Source organism: Scomber japonicus, chromosome 1 (assembly GCF_027409825.1).
Source record: "Scomber japonicus isolate fScoJap1 chromosome 1, fScoJap1.pri, whole genome shotgun sequence".
NCBI lineage: Eukaryota > Metazoa > Chordata > Actinopteri > Scombriformes > Scombridae > Scomber > Scomber japonicus.
Window position 1 is genome coordinate 11,142,316 of NC_070578.1, and position 23,376 is coordinate 11,165,691.

A 23,376-nucleotide genomic window follows, 5' to 3' on the forward strand; every position below is an offset into this window, starting at 1 on the left:
AATCCAGTTTTGAGAAGATGATGGCTTCATGGATGGGTTCAAAGGCGGAGTTAATGAAGGGCAAAGGATATTTATTCTTGACAGTGAAGGTTGGTGATACCTCTGTAGTCAATGTGGATGATTCCAGCAACCAGTTAGCCATGACTGTAATTTTTCCATGGCCTCTCTTTATCCACTTTAACCACTTTTCATACAATCCAGATCCCACTACAGCCAGTAGAGGCAGGGATATATAGCGTCGCCTCTAGCTGCATTCTGGGTTGGGGGTTAAAAGGGTATGTTCTGGAGATGTTCAGCCAGAAAGAGGGCCTAGTCAGCCTAAGTCTTGGAACCAGGATGACATGGGAAACTAGTGAAGAGCTTGAGCCAGTTCTCAGGAGGGACTGCAATTATGTGCAGAATGCCACATGCCCTGATGATTTTGCAAACTTTTGTCAGATGACACGCTTCACAACTGAGCCTGCACAATTGTGAGAAGCATTATAGCACATTTCCTCTGTGGTCTGCAGGTTTGGAAATGGGGTGAGGAGCCCGCCACTGTCACCTGCAGGTAATAGTGGGGAGTAATTATACATCAGGCTTGAATGGTTCTACAATACATTGTTTATTAGCTTACCTAGAAGCCAGTCATCATACACAGTGCCTGCACATAGTTTTGATTAACATAAACAAATTAATTTTCATATGGAGCTCTTATAGCAATATGAGTGCAGTCAGTTGCATTAATTACAATTGGGTAACTAGACAACACTGCAAACTGCATTTTAATGTTGGCCTGTTCTTTCACAGTGTAAGGAAACCTTGTGTATTGACTACTCATTAATAATGCCATCTAAGACGGCAGGCATTCTTACCTGGATGGTGTAGTCAGGTTGATTTGTCTAAAACTAGACCCAATTTAGCACATAGATCCAAGAACATACCTCTAGGGAATCTAAACCGCCTTATTAGCCAGTCAACATCATGGGCCAGGAAATCTCCATGGTCCCTGGATTTGTTCCCTATTAATCCTTCCATTTGTGTAGTCTTCTAGCAGTACCAGTACAGAGTACCAGAGTTTTAAATGTTTACAACAATCAGACTGATTGCTTCACACATTAGCAAAATGATTGTGTCAAACACAGATTTTTTTATTCATGTCTGTTTTGTTCTAGTGAAGTTGGCCTGCATTAGAGTTTAAATGACTATTAAGTGTAATGGTTGTGTGAGAGTTGTCACTGGCCACCCAAACAGGATCATCAAAATGTTTGTTTGTTTTTAAATTTCAGAAACAAATGTATAAAAAGACATACTAAGGTTAGACTTACTTTCCCTCACCACTGATGCCCAGTCTAAGGTATTCCCTTTAAGTAACCTAATTACATGAGGGATCTTTGATCTATCAGTACTGTAAGTAAGGGGCTGCTGATCTCAAGTGTACTTCTCTGGTGGGGGGATATGCTCTCTGGGCAGATGGGTAGGCAGAGCTGGAGAGGTTACAGAACAGGGAAGGATTAAGTGGACATGAGGGCACCCTGGGTTCTGATCTGGTGAACACTGGCTGAAGGGTCCTGAGGATTTCCACAACCTTTACAGAGGTCGTGATGATGTTGGCCCACCAGGGTTGCCCTAACTTATCTTTGGTATGATGTAGATCGTCCATGTCTGCTGGGTCCATGTTAGCCAGATTGTCCTGTTATAAACACATAAGAGGGGCCCAATTGCAGGACATGGAGAGGGATGTGTGGTAAGAGAAGAGTTTTTATTGTAAGGTAGGATCTGGATGAGAGGCTGATGGCATGTAACGTTCCTGGGACACAAGAAAAACAAGTGCAAAACATGAAGAAACTGAATCATTAGGGATATAAAATAAGTTTGCCTTGAATTGTAGCTACCATTGTGGTTGAAACAACATTCTGACAAAGAGTGGGTAAAGACAAGGTGTAGCTATACTGCAAGCTGCAAAACTGATGAGAGGCAGGCGAGCAGACAGGTGGAGGTGATAATCCATTTGCAGACAGGTGTGCAGGATGAGTAGAGCCAGGAGTCAGAGAACAAGGAAGAGCAACCACGCCAACCCACACACAAGCAAAATATAAACACACAGAGAGACATACAGGAAAGCACTGAGAACACAGGGAAGGGGAAACACAAGGAGGCACTAGGGAATCAGCTGCTACTGTATACCATAACACCTTCCCCTCTTAAACAACTTTAAGATAATGGCATGCTCAGAGAGTGTGCTTAATTCGGTGTAATGAAATGAGTGGCTTGAGAACATGAAATTCTCTCAAAAAGAGTTATAACATCAAAGCTGGCATACAATTAGGCTTTCCTCCAAGTATCATTTATTTTTCTATTACTGTGCCAACGCCATTAGCTGATGTTTCATGGTTCAGATTTCTTTTTGGGTTGCAGTGAACAAGATGTTAGAGGGAGATTTTTGATGGAGATGGTTATATGTAGTTTAGGGTCCAAGACGGTGAGTTGCAGAAAGAGGTGCATCACAATGTGGTATGTCCATGAAATGGCCACTAATATTTTAAGAGCACAACTGTGTGTATTGAATTTTAAATTTAAAATAGTCCTAGAAAACATCCTGCATTCTGGATTTTCTGAGCAGTGTAAAGCTGGAATAAAGAAATCATATTTTCTGAACAGGGCAGCTTTAGACATCTCTGATTAAAATTTGTAATATTGCTCTTTTTAAATATTGTTAGTGCTTAGATAATAAACAACAGACAGGTTTGGATATGTGACTATCCCACTGGTTAAACAACAGCACTCATGGTCAGTTGATTAATCACCTAAAATCACATATGTTCACAGTAGCTTGACAAACGTCTCAAGAGTAATTACTGCTGTCTGCAAGTAGCAAAGGTGGAGGCACCCTGACTTTGACGTAGTTTGACTGTACCAAAGCATCCTCAGACTGAAATATGCTTCTCTGGACATTTGCTGTGCTGTTTCTTTTATACTTGCACATACAACATGTACAACAATAACATTTATTATTCTAGGTTTCAAATCTGCCTCCTGACTAGAGTTGGAACAACCAGTTAGCTCAGGTTCATACTTGTGCAGTATTGGAAGGTGTGCATGTCAACTCCTCTGCTAGCCTCTGCGACATACAGTTGCCTATAGCACTCTTCTCTGCATAAGTCTTTAGATGTCATTATACCTATCTTTGCAAGAGCATAATTCCAACTTTAGACTGTGGTTCATGTCATCTTTCACCAACAGCAGATATTTAACCATGATGTCCATGATTTCCCAACCTTAACCAAGCACTTTTAATTCAGTTTAAACAAACCTTAACCAAGGAGGGTTTGTTGTAACCAGAGAGGGTTTGTTTTTGGAATTACCAAATGAGTTATTTTTCGAAGACACAATACTGTGACAACTTTTTGTTTTAGTCACAGATCAAAATGGCAATATAGACTATAAATGTGCAATAAGTGATGATATGAAGTGGCTAAACAATAGAAGAATTGTTACATGTGCCAGTCATTCAATACTGTAGCTGTTTTTTGTAACTGGTAAAAACTGATAGTACTTTGCCTGATGTACTGTAGTTGTCAATACAGAGCAACTTTTGGCTGTGTATTGATAACTAACTTGATAACAAATTGTGGAAATGCAAATGAATAAGTAGCTGAAGGACAACAGAAAATGTTTGTATTCAAGTTTATTTGAATGCAACAAAACATTGTGAATCCATTAATAAAATCCATTAATAAAATCCATTAAATGATTAACACATAACAGTCCCAGTCATCTATTCATACAGTCATACAGAATTACGGACTGTTGTCTGCAGTTGGTGTCCACGAATGATGTGCCAGCTTCTTTCATACGCAAAGATCAGCTGCTGACTATGACTGGCACTGCAATAAACAAATAATGTAAATGCGATGCTTTTTTTTGCCCTGTGATAAATCTGATCAATAGTGGTGAGTGGGTGACAGGTGCAGGTTATAGCACATGATACTGTGCTGTGTGCCATCTGATGTATTGATATGGAGATTATGGCACTCATCAGCCAAACACAGCGCATGGCTAGAAACAACTATTATAACACAGTGTAAGGTTTGCAGATTGTGTCCAACACTGGTAACGAGCTCACATAGTTTCTCTACACTGGCACTGAGGGATAAAGGCTTGAATGTGCCCCATTAAAAGTGACCAACAATACAAGTTAAATTACTTAATTGTACTGAGCTTTTTATACAAAGCATAGTACAGAAGGATGATTATTCTTCTTAATCATGCAATCAGTGCAATATAAGGCTGCTTTAATGCTGCCCTGTGTGCCTGTATTAAATTATATATTAAAATCTTAATATTAAAATCTCTGTTGTCTGGATCACTCTCCTCTGAAATGATACCTTATATGCTGATTTTGTGCTCCGTTTTGAAGTGGTGTCTCTCCCCTGCTGTTCCTCATTTTAGATGACAGATACTACCTCTTGTAATAATTTTGATAGTCTGATTTAGTGTGTGATTAGAGCAACAAAGGGGCATAGGGGGTATGTTCTGGAGGTTTTGTCACATTTTGATGTAAAACCCTCCGTAGCATCCATCCATCCATCCATCCATCTATCCATCCATTCATCCATCCATCCGCTCTCTAATATATCTTAAAGGCGTACAGGGACAAACTAATCTGATGGAAAGACTAAGCAGTGATTTCTGGCTTCACACAAGAACGTGTCTCACATGAGCAGTGATGCGCTTTTATAGCTCCCCTGGCACAGAGCGGAACATTTAAAAGGCACGGCTCAAATGAGCTTAGCACACTTTATTACCCATCTGCAAACAGCTTAAGTGTCAAGCAGCACATCCTTGGGTTGGTAATGTTGGCAGGCATCCTGAAAGATGAGGGCAATTAGCCCTGAGAAGTGCACATGGGTGGTACATAACCAAACAATTCAAAGCTCTTACTCAAACTAAAGACTAAAATAATGCTGCACTTTCCTACAGTGAAACCTGCATATAATACAAGGCTTAATGCTCATACATACAGTTGTGATAATAGGTCTGAAATTATATCTGTTGGAGTTTCTCAAAGCCCAAAATTATGCATTGTACTGCAGTATTTTTGACTGAACTGTAACAGTGGGACCAGCCCTATGAACGTGAATGTTTGTACCTGACTGACTGAATGACTGAATGACTGAGTGATAAAGTTACACCATTGGTCGTCAGAAGGCCAACAAAGCTAAATGTCCCACAATGCATTTGTACTAATCAGCAGAGATCAAACTGTTGTATTTTTAGCTGTAGAACTGCTAATATGCCACTTTTAAGTTTTAATATATTTTCAGGCAAGAAAGTAACCATTTAGGTCAGTTTATCTAATCAATGCCTCTGGGGCTCCATATGTACAGATATCACAACATTTCAATATATATAAATGAATTAACAGATCAGTCTATTTTGAATTTTATTTTATTTTATTGAGTTATATACATTTGGATTTTTATTACAGCTACATTATAGACTGAATGACATCATTTACTGAGTCTCAATGTGTCAGTGAGGTTATTTTTTGTTGGAAAAAAAGGTGTTATGGAGATTTGAGTTGAGATTGTTTGGTCATACAGTACAGTCAGGTGGTTTGTTGAAGCTGAGCTGCTGGTGTCAGCGAGTTCACTGTTTGCTTTTCCAGTTGCAAAATATGTTCTCTCGTCCTCGAACATTTGTACCCCTGAAACAAACTTTCCAAGTATGAACTACAGTGTTATTAGATTACAACTTACAGTTTAAAAAAATGAGTGAAAGATAATATTTATGACTTTGTCTTTGGAGAATCATCTTAATCACCTACCCCCCAGCTACACTATTCAGGTCAAGTCAGTTGGAACTGGTTGGGGAAAGATAAACAGTACAAGTATGAAAGTGAGTTTGACAAATGATGTGGGAGATGAGAATAGACAGTTATGACAGGTGTGTTACAGTACATGTACCATGAGTGTCCTGCTGTCAATCATCCATTTCAGTGCTGCTGTTAGAGTGATTAGGGAATGTCCAAGTTGCCTCCAGGCTATAAAGAAACCAAAGCAGCCACAGCTCCAGGAGTGTTTGTGCAGATATAGTTTTGGTTTCTTAACAGGAAGCAGAAGTCCATGTTTTCCCTTTTGCAAACCTGAGTTGTCAGTCCAGTGTTATCATGCAGGTAATGATGGTCACTGCCAACAATCTAACTTCAGTCCATGGTTTGAAGGTCAAAAATATCTGCTGATCTGTGATCATTTTTCTTTAATTCATATTATTTTCATATGAGGCATGTTCACCTGCATCAGCAAGGACAGCGCCTTTCCGACTCAAACGTGATTTGTCAAGCAAATTGAGTTTCAGCTGAGACTAGTCCTGCTTTAGCACGCAAGGGGCATCATATTCTTAAACTAATTTATGAACTTGGGGTCTGTTTGTTTATCTTAACCTTTATTTATTTAGGGAATATCACTCTCAGCCTCAAGCAATGAACCTTCACACACCGTAATTACCAATACATACGTGTGCTCAGCAAGATGTGTCAGTGCAAATCTTTATGCAAGGGTTTCAATTGTTTGTAAGAGTTGAGACAGCACTTGTGATATTACATGTTACCTTGGGTGAGGCATTTTTGTAGCAAGTGGACTCTATCAGGCAGCAAGTGAACAGTCAGTTCTTGCAGTTGATGTGTTGATAGCAGGACAACGAGTAAAAAGCACAAGGAGAGACTTTGACAAGGGTCAAATTGTGATGGCTAGACGACTGGGTCAGAGCATCTCCACAACGGCTGGTTTTCTGGGGTATTGCAGGTATGCAGTGGTCAGTACCTACCAGAAGTTGTCCAAGGAAGGATAACCAATAAATCAGCAACAGGGTCATGGGGGCCCAAGGCTATCACTTGTTGCAGACCAAGTACACCCCTTCATGGCAACGGTATTCTCTGATGACAGTGGCTCTGTCAACAGGATAATGCACCCTGCTAAACTGCAAAAAAAGTGTTCAGGAATGGTTTAAGGAACATGACAAAGAGTTCAAGGTGTTGCCTTAGCCTCCGAATTCCCCAGATGTCAGTTCAACTGAGTATCTGTAGGATGTGCTGGAAAAACGAGTCCAATCCATGGAGGCCCCATCCTGCAATTTACAAGACTTAAAGGATCTGCTGATAATGTCTTTGATGTGTTGTCTTCAATGGATTTCAATCCGATCTCCTTATTCAGCAACGTGGTGTCCCTCAGGGGTCAACACTCGGACCACTTCTTTTCTCAATATATGTAAATAATCTCCCATTAAGTCTTGCTAAATGTTGTGTTCAACTTTATGCTGATGACACCGTCATATATACATCCCAGCCTGATATACCACAAATTCAATCTTCTCTTCAGTCTGATTTTACCTCTGTTCAGGAATGGATATCTTGTAACAAACTGCTTAATAAATCAAAATCCTACATCATTATATTTGATACCAAACAAAAACTGAAATCCAAACCTGGTTCCTGTGTTATAAACTGTAATGACGGCTCACCACTGCATAAAGTTGACAGTTTTAAATATCTTGGTGTATGGCTGAATTCAGAACTCACTTTTAAACCTAATTTAAATAATCTATTACGCAAAGTTAACTTTGGTATTAATACGTTATATCGCTCTCCTAACTGTTTTTCATTTAGTGTACGTAAGAGACTGGCCACTCAACTTATACTTCCAATCATGGATTATTGTGATGTTGTATAACAAACTGCTCATAAATCTGACCTTGCTGCACTTAACACAGCCTGCAATAGGCTTTGTAGGTTTGTCCTTGGTTGCCCTTATCAAACCCCTCACTGCACGATGTACAATAGACTCAACTGGCCATCATTGAATGTGAGAAGACATATGCACTGGTTGCAACTTATAAACAAATGTATTAACCTTAATTATCCACCTTATCTACAGCAGTTTCTTATACCATATACATCAATTTACCATATCAGACATTCTCCCCATCTCTATTTTTCTGTTCCCAATGTTAATAAATCTTTCAGCAGAAGATCTTTTATGTTTAAAGCACCAGCAGATTGGAATAACCTACTGGCTAATATCAGATCCATTCCTTCATTTGTTATCTTTAAGTGTGCTCTGTCTTCTCACCTTGAATTGGCTTGCTCTTGTTTTCATTGAAGCTGCATGAACTTTCTGATTTGGTGAAGTGATTGTATTCATTATCTGTTGTCTCAGTTTCAGTGTTGGCCATTGTGTGTATGGTTGTTTTGTTCTGATGTCGATATGATGTTACTGTGGTCTGTCCTTTTTTTCCCTCTCTCTTCTTTCTGTTTGTTTTTTATTTTCTGTATTTTTATTTATTTATTTATTTATTTTGTTGTCTTTTGTATTGTCTTTTCTATTGTCTAGTCTATGCATGTATGTTGAATCAATGTCTGTTTATATGTCTGGACCCCCTCGAAAACGAGATGATGCATCTCAAGGGGTTTATCCAAATACATAAATTTCAGTATGATACCAGACGACAACTTCAGAGGTCTTCTGGAGTCCATGCATCAACAGGTCAGATGGCACGAGGGGGGAATCTATACAATATTGGGCTGATGGTTTTAATTTAATTCATGGATGATCAGTGTATACTGCACGTAAAAACCTTTGGTAGCTCTCTCACTGATAATCCCATTAAACAAAGTCTTTATGAGTCAGACTTATGAAAAGTGTCCATAAAAGTCTGCAAAAGATCTGTTAAACACATACTTATTTCATAGTGGAGCAGACCCTGCTCCAGTATATCTCAGCAGACATCAGCATGCATGGTATGTTCCAATTTACTACAAATCACCTTCACGTCAGAGGTATTGTAGTAAACTCCTATTTATCAACATACTTAAAACTCACAAGAGGACTAAGTGCATGAGAAAATCCCTGCTATTAAGCTAATGCACGGGGGCAGTGATGGTCGTTTAATTCTGCTTAAATGATCCAGAGGGATCCAAGTGCAGGCCATCATCTTGTTATGGCCACTCTCGTCCTCAGTCTGAAAGTGCACTACTGTGAGTGAGGCTGAATTTCTCTTTGTTTTACTGTTTTGGGCTGGAAGATAATTATGAATCCATTCAGTATTGTTACACTCATATGAATTTGTTTGCATTGCTTGATTAGTCTTATATTATCATGGTTTAACAGGGTTCTTAACAAATAATCATTTCCACAACTTCAGATCTAACCTATGATCTTCATCACAACATCTCCTCACATGCTGTGTTTACTCTCTGTTTGGTGCAGATGTGATGTCTGGAGAGACCCAAAAGCTACAGTTTTTTTTTCACAAGATGAAAAACATCTGAAAAGCTGATTACCAGTTAAGTGGAAAATGATGATTATTACAAGTAATCAAGATGGGCTTGTTTGCATATTGCAGATAAGTTAAGCAGCTGTAATTACAGCAGTGGGCACAGGGGCTTTTCTGCAGAGATTACATGCAATAGAAGAGGATGATTCAAACAAGGTTTAATGCTACAACTGTCAAGGGCCTAGTTCCCTTTTAGTTTCCTCTTATGTAACATACACATCTTACAAACGTGCCAAATATGGTTTGTGTCTGCTGTTAAACAGTGTTATTCATTCATTTTGCTAATTTATTTATATTTTCACAAATATGCTATGTCAGATATTTATGTCATCCCTAACACTATTAATACTACATAACATACTACTGCCACATTTCACAGCACATACTTGCCCACTTGATTTGGCAGACAGGCATCAAACTGATTTGAAATTGTTTTATTGCTTTAAAAACATAATCCCGAAACTCATATCACTGTTTGCTTGAGGGTTTTAACACACACTGGAAAACATTTTTTATTTTTCATCAAACTGACAGGTGTGCTGCAGACGTACTCTCTGACACTAGCTTGACAAGTTGCTCCCAAAAAGCAGAGAGGACTAGGATTACAACCCAAACGTGTTTCTGTGACAACCTTTCAGAGTTCACTCCAATTCACTGGAAAAAGGTCAGTGTTCATTACAGAATAATATAAGATCAGATTAAATGCCAGTGTTTTGACGTCTGTCTCAGCTATATTTAAACTGGCATCATGGTTTTCTTGCAAATTTTCTGACACGCATGTGCTGCGTGATGCTGGAGTGGAGGCAGGTGACCACTATATCTCTGAAGGATTTTCTGTCCAATATGTAGCCAAAGGGCCTAGTTTTATGACATTCAACTGTCCCAACCATCCAGCAATCTATTGTTAGCTAGCCGATCTGTTGCACCTGTCACCCTCTGTATTTTTTTTCAGAGGATATCACATCTAGGTCAAAGTAGAGTACTATGAAGTGTCTAATTTTGCTCTTGTTTGTAGTAGTACTGTAGTAGTAGTAGTAGTAGTTTTCTTATAATTAGCTGTGATAATATGGCAGTAATCAATTTATTGTTGTCATTATTTTGGTAATACTTTACAATGCAGTAGACAAAATTATGAGTTACTTAGGAACGAGTGAGGACCAAACAGTAATGACCTGATAATTGATGAATCATGCTTCTCCAATAACTCCCAATGGGGGATAACATACTAGATAATGATTAGTTACTAGAAAAGAGACCGTGAGATACTAAATTATTGGATAATTTGGTAATGATTAGTTAATTAGTAGTTAATCATCTGTAAATCGACACACTCATCTATTTTTTTATGAGTCGTTTCTGATTAACACTGAACCAGACAGCGAGCGACACAAAACAATAACGACCCATTGGTTAAACATTAGTTACTCCTTTTTGTCCGTCCTCAATTTATCCATCATACTGAGCATTTACTAAGTAGTCCCTCATGACTTCATTATTATTATAACATAACTTTCCCTTTTTCTGTATTCATAACAGCCAGTGATATTCAAACCTTCATCGCCCTTATTTGCTTCCATGTTCTCAGCTTATATTTATAACGCAATCAGTCATGTTGTGGTGTTTTCTGTGTCTTTTATTTAATATGTGTATGCTGTTAGACAAACTTGTGATCCAATAAAACCCAAAACAAACAAACAAAAGAACTTGATCAACAGGCTTAGTGCTTTAGCAACTGTTTGCTTGTGTACCGGGTAGCATTTATGAGTCACGATCAAATCACAATTTTATATACCGAAGAGAAACAAAATCTTTCTGTCTTTCAGCACCCACTAACAATCATATTCTCTTGCTATGAATAAAAACCATTCAGTGTTTTACTGAGGGACTGTTTGGAGAGCTATTGCAGACATTTCAAAATGACCTTGATTTGCACTAAAATCTTCGCATAAGCAGGTGTCATTTAAATAAAAAGAAAACTATATAACTGTCTACATTGCTGTAAGCGGAGCATACAAAAATTGCAAGATGTGATGTGTTGAAAGGCAAAAGTTATGCAGTAGGTTGTATACCATATATTTCTATAAGACGCACTGCACAAAAGCAGCAATCCTCTCCCCACCAAATGAGAATAATCATAGGGTAATTATCAAACTAGAAATTCCTCACATTCTGCAGTTGTTTAATAAACACCAGCGCTGTGTTTTTATATTCACAGCAGGGCTTTTTTCCCTCATATAGCACTGCTTACATGGCAGGATCAAAAGCTGTGGAAGGGAGATATCAAACCGTGCCTGGATCTGTGTGGTGAGAGGAGTGTTCACCCTCGGGGCAGAGCAGACAACACCTCCACTTTCATCACCAGCACAGGGCTCCCCATTGGAGCTCAGGATGTTGAACAATACTCATAAGCAACCAATGGGCCCTACTTCTTTAGTTGTGCCTCAAGAGTATTTGTGTCATGCTGCAACTGAACACTTTAATGGTTGTGTTCTCCTCTTAACAAACCAAACAAGTCCCTTACCAACATGCAGCCCTGGAAGATAAAGCAAACTGCTTGAAATTGTTTCCAGCAGCCTCATGCAGTGAGTCACAATACCCTGATGCAGCAATATGCTCCAGAATTATTGACAAACCAATACGATTCTTCAGACTTGGGTGGGTGAAGTTGAAAAGAACTACAAAACTACAAACTAAAAAGTCACAGGAAACATGATGTAAAATCGTGCTATTTTCAGATTGACCGATACGTGTATATTTTCCACCAGTTCCCACTGGAACTTAAAGCTGCAGTGTATAGAGTTTAGTGGCATCTAAATGAAAATGGAATCAAATATTAATAAGTATGTTTTAATTAATGGTCAGTCACCTGAAATGATAACTGTTGTGTGGTTTTGTTACCTTAGAACAAGCCTAATGAGATGAGTCCACCATGTTGCACCTTTACTTCTACAGTGGTCCAGAACACACAAACCAAACATGGGCTCTAGAGAGGGCCTTTGCATTTTTCACAAGATTCAGAACCACCATAGTTTCTCCTACACACTTGGAAGTTTAGGGTAAGGGAGATGTATCATAGATGCCACTAAATCTTACACAATGGTCCTTTAATGAGTCAGAGTCACATCATCCTTATTAAGTATGCTCCTGATTAGGCACAGCACACAGTAAACTGGACCAGCTTTGTATCTCCCAGTATCTAATCAATCAATTCTACTACTTTTGTGACCTAATCACACTTTTTTGCTTCATATTGCTTGACATTGATTTTTCCTCGTGCACCTCTTGCCCCCTGATAGTGATGTCCCTTTTATATGCAAATATTAAAATAAAAAAGTCACATAAATAATACTAACAACATTGGGATATCACACAGAAATAAATACACATACTCATTGTTGCTTAGCGACAGTGAGCCAGAGAGAACTGAACATCTAAACAGTCGGGACAAGCAGCAAAATAGCTTAATGTAGAGGAGTTCAGTCAGCAAGCCAGCAGTCTCTCATGTCTCACGACCCAATTAATACATGTGCCAGTCACTGATTAAAGGTAATACGAAAGGGGCAAGGAACACCTTTCTGCATTGAGAGGTAACATTATACTTGGCGTTTAACATTCAGAGGAGAAAATGAAAGAATGATGGGTTGTGTTTAGATGCATAAAAAAAAAATGACAAGATCGTTATTATGATCCCAAGAAAACGCCTGTTATTCCAAGATCTTAAAATAACAATAAAATAAATAAATAATTATATAATTTACTTTCTTATCCTTTTTCAAAATTTCCTGTCAGTCATCATTATGTCACTCTGTCCAGTTTCCTTTCTTTACTCATTTTCTCTAAACGAGCAGGTGTTTCATCTTAAAAGACATTGGGTTAGTGTCAAAACAAGGCATGCATATTTAATCTTAATGTGCCATATGCTGGAGAAAGACAGCTAACATCAAGCTAATTACCATGCAGGTCTGCAGGGATAGAGACTGTTTCCATGGACATATCATCCTGAGGGCTTTGTTCTCTCATAGTGGAGGAATGAATGCAGCAAAGAAGCTTATGAGGACTCTGTTCATCTGTGATAGATTTATAATTGTCCACCTGCCATTGTATTATAATATCAAGATGAACAAACAGAAGACATTTAATTCATTTGTCATGAAAAAATAACTCTAAATGTGCACTTAATAATAACAAATAATATGCTGATAATTAAGTTGTCTTTTCTGATCAATGGCAGCACAGACATGAATACAATAACTGTGACAATACACAGATTTAAAAAAAAAAGCCTTTGCTCATTTATACAACACCTGACAGTGTTTTTTCTTTGTTAACTATGCTCACATGCTGCAGAACCTGAGCAGGCCGTAGGGGAGCTGTGGTAGAGGAGTCTTACAGAGTGGATTAGTGAATGTGGTGGTTAGGCTGTCTCCCGAGGGTGCTTGCATCTACACTTTCAGAGTCACAGTGACTTTGTTGTCAAGGTCAAGCAAATGAGTCAGGGGGGGATGGCACACAGCAGGGGGAGGGAGTGCAACTGTCCTCCATCCGTCACAGCATGATACAGCTTGACTGTGGTGACACAATGCTACTGAGCCATTGAGGGTTAGCTATATGAGCTGCCGTGGCGCAGCGAGAAGGATGCAGGTTTCATTTAGCTATTTCGTTGAGTTTGTATAGTCTCGCACTGTTGCCACGCTCTTCGCTCGGATGTTTGAGTTCCCTCCCACGCTCCAAAGGCATGCAAAATAAATGGACTGTACACTACATTCAGATTTTTTAAAAAGTGTCTAAATAACGAGGACACTCACCAGTGCACCGTGTCAAAGAGAAGACAAGTACAACACTGTGAGGTCAGGTTTACAGCATGGAGATTTAAAGATTTTGCTCTACATTTTTTTTCGTCTACATTGATGCACAGATAATGGGAATTGAAAAAAGGAATGCTGCGGCCGTGACACACTTTGTTTTTATTTTCCGAGCCTCTCTCTCAGCATGTCATTGGGCAAGATGCCTCACAAGCTGTTTGCAGGCAATTAAGAATATAACAGCTAATACTTTACTGTTGCTCCCATTACAGCTATATCAGCAGTGATATCTAGGGAAAATAAGATGCTTACTGTGTGAGAAATAGTGTGTCCCAGTAGGCAAGCTTCCATAACCACCACAATAGTCAGTGGGATAAGCTAGCACAGCTCTAATTAGTCCAACTGAGGAACTTTTAAGGGCTGCATCAGAGCCAGGAGCTGAATAAATACATATAAATCTACAATAGAGAAAAGTATGGTAATATTCTTTTCATTGTGATCAGCCCTAAGCTGAAGCACTCTTCTACTGGAGCTCTACACTGTGTGAGAGCCTTTTTCTGATAAGCTGGATACACCTATTCAATTTGCTGATTAAAGTCATATCAGGCAGCCCTCCTGACAGCTGAGCTCCTGTGAAAAGATAAAAGTGACTGAAGTCTATGGAATCAGTTTCAAAACACTGCCATTTCTCCACACACCAAAGAGGATGAATGCTGCATACATGCATTAAAAAAAAGAGAAAAGATTCCATATCCATACTGGAAATGTTTTCATTTAAAAATGAGGCCGCTCCTTTCTGATGTGATGATGCTAAGGCGCCTTGAATGATTTACTCGCAGGCTGCCTGGAGGAGAAGAGACTGCTCCATCACTGCCTCCATCACTCTAAAAGCCCAGCAGAAGACCCTGATAAAAGCACAGGAGTCATCACCTGCGTGCCTGCTTTCTCAGTCCACAGAGTATGCAGATGCCTTTTATCTTCAGCACAAACTGCACACCAAAGCCATCGTCCAATGTCAGGAACTCTTGTGTATATGCTGACAATATAAACACACTATACACCATTGACTTCTATATTCAATATTCAGTACTGAGGCAGCAGCTTGTGTTGCACATGAAAACAGATTTATTGGTCAGTGTAGACAACATTTGGGCAGGAACAGACTGGATAGGGACATACACTTTGACCCAAATTTTCTGCCATGTCCCTTTGATACATAACTTAAATGAGAAGATGTTAGCAAATGTTTGATAAAGGATTACATCTAAAAATGTTGATGTATACTATATCACTATACTAGTTGCTACATTCCACATTCTGTTTTTAAAGACAGAATCACTCCATTGACAGAACCACAATAAGGCACACATGTGACATTGTCTGTAGGTGGTGGAGCATGGTTAACATAAATATAACATACTGTATATATTTTACATATTTTCTAAGTGAATTCATAGAATATAGAGTGTTGTTGTAAGTGGTGGATATATTTTATATATAGCCTCTGGGTAGCGCTAGCGGCTTCAGATGTGTTTACTTCAGAAGTATATACTTCAAAAGCTAATCCATTCTTCTGTGAATGTAACTCCTTTAATGAACCCAGTATTTTCAAGCCTGGAGTAATTTAAACCCAAATTTGTGTTACAGAGTATTGACTCTGTTGCAGCTATTGAAGATGATCCTCTGCTATTCTAGCCATTATGCAACTCTTTTCTTTACTCCACTGTCTTTACACAGGTCTTTTGTTGGTGGACCAACCCACGCCTCTCAAGCATGAAATTCCCTTTTAAATGTACACTATACATCAGAATATTTATTGACACATCACATACATTTAAAATGTAATGATGCATTTTATTAGTTATTGATTTTGTCTTCAGGTACAGTACATATATCTAAATGTTTTTTTTCCCTGACCCTGCTAATATTCAAGAAATAGAAACCCTGAGTCTTAGAGGTTACGTTTACTGATTTGCTTTGAAAAGTTACATTTTGAAGGGACTGTAATTGTTCCCAGGATTATGTCTGGTGATGGCAGGCAGCCTGGAGGGTGACGCATGTGCAACCAGTGAACATGCAGGGTCATGAATCAAAGTAAATCAGATTTACCTTTTTCTGAATAAAATCAAGTTAAAAGACAAACTTAATAAAGTGACTGAGAACTCGGCATGTGATTTATGTTTATGTTAGCTTAGTAGCTGATTAATAACTGACAGCAACGGTAATGCTGCAACAAAGTGGCTATCTAAGAAGGTAATGACAAACTGACAACACCAGGGTTGCAAATTACTCCACAGAAATAGGGAAAACTGTGTAGAACATTTTAAGAAGTGCTGAATGAAAACGAGTACAAAGGTAATACATTAAAATTTAAAGCGAGGCCATTATAAGAAACCTGTTGTTGGTAGACTAAATTCATTACCAACTTGAACTCTGCCTCACTGCTTCTGGAGGCTGATAGATAGGATTGCTGCTCATTGCTCTTTTCCTGCACCCACACCCAGAGGACACAGTGATGGATGATTGGCTGAGGACAGCTGCTGCTCTGCCTCTCAGGAGGGTAACTAATAGAACGGGGGCAAGTGGGCCGGTGCAGCGAGTACAGAACTGAACAGAACACCCTCAAGTACAAAGAAGATTTTTATTTCTGATCAGTAGGCAAAAGAAACTGTCACACCCAAGAGTTTCTAATAGCTTCCACTTTGTCTGTGAATATTTCAGACAGAGTAGATGATGAGGGAGGTGATAATGATACCTTAGTGGTCATGCTTCATAACGATGCAGCATATTTACCCCTCTCCTATGGTCACATAAAAATATCCAGCTGTATCACATACTGTAATGAGGGGAAAAATAACCCTGAAACACACTCTTGTAACAGTTTCTTCTTTTCAGTAGGCTTGTGATTTCCAAGATAATAGACAAATCATGCATATTTAATGAGCATCACCTGCTCTGAATTAAATATGCCGTGAAACACTCTTTGAAAAAAAGAGCAAACATCCTCATGTGCTCACTTTGCTGCAGTCTCTCAGTAGGATGCTCCATTTCCTCACATACTAAAGTTAATAGTTTAAACAGTGAGTCAAGTTACAATGCAATGTTGTTAGCTCAGTAAGTGTTATGAAATGACAGCAACATAGTTCATTCGTTTTGTGTTCGGCACCTGTGCAGAATTATGCCAACAGAGCTCAATGATAAGCTTTTATGTAACCTTATGTAATGTTTCCCTCAATACACACAACACAACAGCAGATGCAGAAGTCTCTGTCTAAACCTTTTCTTCTCCTCCATTTCCGACTTGTGCGACTAAATTGTGCAGCATCAATATCATAGTAGAATATTTCTTATAAACTGCTTCTCATTTACTCTCTTAGTAAAGTAAATTATGCTTAATTACCTTTTAAAAAAAAGAAGGTAATCAACAGAACAAGCAACCCTAAGGATAATAACCGTAATCAAAACATAAGTAAAAGATCCATGGACAGAAGGTCTGAGTCTGAGAGCACTTATTACTGTTGCTTATGGTTGGTGGATGAGGTTTGAGCACTATGGTGTCACATGTTATTGTGTAAGATTTTGGGGTCAACTAGTGGGGTTTGAGAGAGCCACAATCTCAAAATTAACAGGAAGTCGCCCATCTGGAACAAAGACATACAGTAGCTCCCCATATAGGCCAATCTAAAGTGTGATCAATTTGGCTGGGGTGTGGGGTCATTACCCCAAAACTGGGCTTTGTCAGAAATAGAGAACTTTAAAAGCACAGTGGTGTTTTTTGTAACTGTTTGTAACTGGCATTTAATATGGTCAATTTAATTTGGCTGCAGCAGAGAGTTGATCTCAGATGCCTTCACACTTTGCTTGACTGGTGGAACACAAGGGCTGAGCTTAATGTAGCACATTTCTGTGTTTATACTGTGTCTGACCATAGATAGTTAACACGTGATCACTGAAGAAATTGTACTCATTCAGCAGCCTGTTTGGTTGAGAAACATCACCTGGGCAACCACTTGTACTGGGGACTCAGCCGGCACAGCATAGGATCTGGATCAAGGGTGGCTCCAGGTGTTGACTGAGGAAAATACTGTCGTGCATTGGAGAACATACATGTTCCACAACCACATAGCTTTATACTCCTCTGTAGCACCCAATGATGGTCTACAGCTGACATATGGGAAAAACCTTGGCAGAAGAAGTTGTGTGACAATAATGAATGATAACATGCACCTCAGCTAGACTGTTTGTACAGCAATGATGAGCTCTGGTAGATGGTATTGCCAATCTCTCAACTTTTCTTCCTATAAAATTCAACAATCCCATTTAATGATCTGAGGAGTGCACAAAGAGACCATGTCCTGGTTAAAAGCACATGTAGGTGACAAAACTGCTAATTGTGTCCTTTATACTGTCACCATACACTTAGTTCTAATTAGCACTGAATCCATTTAGCACATAGGTGAGTTACTTTGTAACACTCATACATACTGCAGTGAGTTCTTTGTTTAATCTGCCATGCACCTACACTCCCTTGAGGTTTCACAGTCGAGATCATAACAGCAGGCACTTCACTGGGTGTGGTAGGATGCAACTGAAGCAATATTAATTTTTTTCTTGCAGGAGCTATACACTTATCACACAGAGCAACTGGCTATGTTTTAGTTGAAACTGCGTCATCAGTTGTTTAACGTGGTAGCAAAGCAATTGACCATATACCAGTGGCAAAGGAACAAAACCAATATTGCAGTAGAGAGTATAAATACCTGCACTTTCTGCAGCGTCAGTGATCTCAAAAGACTCGAAAGACTCAGAGCCACGACTTCCTGGGTACCATTTGCTGTTGTGGTTCCATGGGGAGAGTTGAGAGGATAGAATGGCTTCATTTGGGTCAGGTCAGTCGTGCAGTTTGAGCCCCAGAGTACATTAGAAGCTCAGCTTAAAGCTGAAATAACGCTCTTAGACAGGGTAAGAAGCTGACTTGAGTGCCATGGCTGCCCTGTAGTGCTTTTAACATGCCCTGTGGATCCCCTGGGTTCATTAGAGAGTTTGGGGTTTGTGTCAGAAGCCTTTCTACAACCTGCTGTGACATGGGGAAAATGCCCTTGGCTGATAAACAAAAAGAAAAGAAACTGCCACAGGTAAGGCGAGTAGGAAACCCTGAAGAGCACTTTCTCTGGAAGCCAATAGTAAAAAAACTAGAGAGTAAACTAATATGGGTGTGAAGAAGTTCATAATATTTTATTTTCAGTTAGGCCAAGTTTTATTTTCCATGCAACAGTGTAAGAACAAGTAGCAAAAAATTATACAACTTTTTAAAAGAGAACTTCTGTAATAGAAGGTACCTTGTCTACTTGCTCATCTTTGCAAAGTTATATTTCTGCTGCAGAGTTTTGATTATAGCAGAAATTCTACTTTGAAACAAAGCTCTGCCATTTTTTTCAAAAATCCCACACCGTATCTTCCAGTGATCAGAGAGAGTGTGATTTAAGGTGATGATATGCAGAGGCACCATCCTTGTCTGGCAGACGGCTGCTGCAGTGCGGTATGAAAGTGCTTCCTTTGGCAGTGAGCACGTGTTGCTCCTTAGCTGCTTCCAACTTAGAATTCACCAGAGATAGAAAAGGTCCGCTGGCATTTATGCCAGAACCTTGCTGCCTTAGATATTTATACTCTGTTCAATATCCGGCTGAAATATGAAGCTATTCTTGAAGTTTTAAAAAGACCAAGTCTGTAAAAGGTTTTGTGGAGAATATGTGAACCTAACCTACACCCACAGAGAGTTCATTATTTGTGTTCAATATGAAAAGTTATTGGCCTCAAGGAAATGAGAATGAAAAAAAGCTCTTTTCAATCCTAAGTGAGATATTCTACTTTAAAAAAAGACACAACATTGACCTTAGTTTTCCATACTTGTTACCCCAGGCATGGAATTCCTGTTTTATTCTGAATGAGGGATTCATAGGTGGTAAAACCACTGGGGACAGTGATACATCTGGGACTGACAATGTCTGATATTTTGTAAATAGTTTAGGATCTTGAAAATTATATACATACATAAATCAGGTCCACTAGGCACTGGTTAGGTGAAGCCACTTTAGGAAATCAGTATAGGATTTATTTTATTTTAAGAGACAATATCCCAGCAGTGCAGAATATGAACTTTGCACATCACAAATTGATGTTTGATGTTCTGTGAAGAGTATTTGAGAGGGGCTCAGTCATAATCTCTAAAAGTTTACTTTTGGGCAATGAAACAATGGTGCACTACCAGATAAAGCACTTGAGTGTGTAAAAATGAAACACAACACACAGACACACACACACACACACACACACACACACACACACACACACACACACACACACACACACACACACACACACACATGATCTTTATAACCCACAGAGGAAATTGTGAATTTGGAGCCACATTATCAATCATTAATGGAGATGGAAGCAGTGAAGTGCACCACTCCCCTAATTCAATGCAGGAATCACACACAACTCATCCACATTCTCTTTCTGGATTATTTAAAATACAAAAGAGGAACTCTTTTAACAAACTAACTGCTCAATTTACCATTACAAAGCAGAAAGAACGAACACCGAGGAGAGAATGCCAAACCAAGGTTTCAAATGAAATGCCCCTTTTGAATTATTGCTAAGTTGCACAGACTGAAGGCTAGATAGGTCAAAGTTTTAGCTTACATGAGCATATGTTTTCCTTTCATCTGCACAGAATTGATTGCATTGTTTGTATGTGTGTATCTTCAAGCATAACTTGAACACACACTGTAATAATTAGATTTTTTATGATATAAACATCTGTAACAACAGAAATTAACAGCAAATGGAGTCATGAAAAAGGTGCTTACCCTAGCCTGTGATTCAACCTGAAATCAATATTTAATGTTCATTTTCACCCTGTCTCCTCCTGAACTATTGCAAATTGGTAGCCGGGTGCCAAGCAGAACCTGGCAGATACTGGAGTCAGATATATGACTGCCGGACAAGTGAAGTCACAACTCATCACTTTACACTTCTCTGGAAGAGACAGGTCATCCTGTGGTCCTGACACAAACATGAATCCTCCTCACCCAAATAAAGCCATCCCGAAGCACATCACCCAGTCTGCAGGCAGGTGAAACAGATACCACTACTTAGATCCACTGAGGCCATTTATTTTCCTCCCCAACAAAAGAAGCCACAGGAAAATATCTGAAGTTAACAGGAAACAAGGTTGTGCGACAACAACAAAAAAGAGATAAAACAGCATAAAAACATCGCACTTCACAGACAAACAACATGATTCATAACCAACAGTGAAGTCAGTTGATATTGCATTAACACAGTCTGCATTTTAAAACATTACCCTGAGCTGTCTGTCTGAGCATTTGAAGATAATTGGCATACAGAGAGTAAAATGTATAGCCTATGGTTTACCCATCCTACACATCTTCACGCTTGGCTTGATGCTTTTTGTCCACACCCTAATACTGGAGTAGTCAGCCAGGGGATTGGCTGCCCACGCAGTGCCTTGCCTGTCAATTGATCAGGGCCTGACTCCAGCTTAGTGCACCCTCAGTGGAAACCTCAAATGAGGCGAAGCGCAAATGCATTCATCTTCATCAGAGGAGCAAGGGATAAAGTATCTAGGAGTTTTTGTGCAGCCGTAATAGTTACAAAGAAAGCACTGAAACCTTTTTTTTGTTGCCTTTACTGTATTTGTAGTGCTTGAAGTGCTATCACTATCACATGTCTGCTCTGTGTCCATTAAAAAGCTTTATTGGAGGCTTTCTTCTCTCACTCATATCTAATTATGGGGTGCTTCTGGGCAGTGCCAACCATGTAGACTTAGCTTTTCCAGTACCATCATTTGTGAACTCTTGCGGGTGAGTGCACTTTTCATTTTGAATATATTATAACTATGTAAAACGATATGCCCTCAATTTTTTTTGCCATGTTCTTTTCTGCTGCATCTCTTTGATAAATCACCACTCTGCCAGAATTCTTATGGGCCACGGTTTAAACAGTGAACCTTTGGCTTTGAGGCTTTGACCTCGGATGAAATTGAAGATGTTTGTATGCTGTGTACCAGTCAATACTAACGGATACAACAACCTCTTCAGATGGAGAATCTTGGATTTATTCTGGCCAGTGTAATTCATTAAACTGTTGCGCATGCCCATTTATCATAATCAATCAAGGGGCAGATGGGCCAAAAGAGCAATTTAGAGCACCGCAGAGTTATGCCATTGCTGAGTCTGTAATAAGTTTGAGGAAGATTATATAAAGCAATATTGGACCATGGGGTACGGTGTGTGTCAGAATGTAATGAATCATTCATTACTTGAGATCCATAGCTTACAAATATATCTACAGGTTAATGCAGAAAATTGATGGTAAAAGATGTATCTGAATTAAGTGTGAATATAAAAGTACATTTAAAGCAAGAGAGATCAAGTAGGCCAGATGTTTAGAACATATGGATGTTTATGGTTTATTTTTTAAGTAGTGCATACAAGAATGCTGGTTTCACACTATTGAGCATTTCAGCTGCACCATTTGTTTTTTCAAGACTACAACATCCACATACCGTGATTGACAATATGAAACTTTATCTTCAACTAAGTAAAATATAAGTTTTTTTTCATGACAGTAACAGTATTCTGTGGGTACTATATAATTGGCAACTGCTTGCTCCGGGCAGACTTTGGATCCCAACACTATTGATTATGAGTAACACCAGATGCCAGAGTTGGATGAGCGATGAGCAGTGAGAGGATGGAAGTGATGAGTGTGCCATGAGGGGGTTGTTTGTCTTTTGGCCAGGGAATTGTGTCAAGACTCACAACCCTCAAAATCCATCAGAAGCTAGCTGTCCAACTGACTACATGTTCATTAAAGCACATTAGACATGTGGACACTTCCATTCTAAGATTCTGTTGTATGTCCCTGTCAACTTTAGACTCTTGTTTGTTGAGCATGGTTACAGACATACGAAGAATCTGTTAAATCACTTTTTAAAAGCTCATATGTAAAAAATGAAACATTATAAACATGTATTTTTTTAATGATCATTTGTCAATCCACAAATAACATACAAATGGCACATCATTTTGAGAGTACAAGGATGCTTTCTGAGGAAATCACAGTCTGGCTTATTTGTGAGGAAATCAGTCAGTATTCCTTGGTAAATGATGCCTGATAAAGTCACATTCAAAAGCGCATACACAGATTTCCTGATGCAAAAGTAGGCAACACT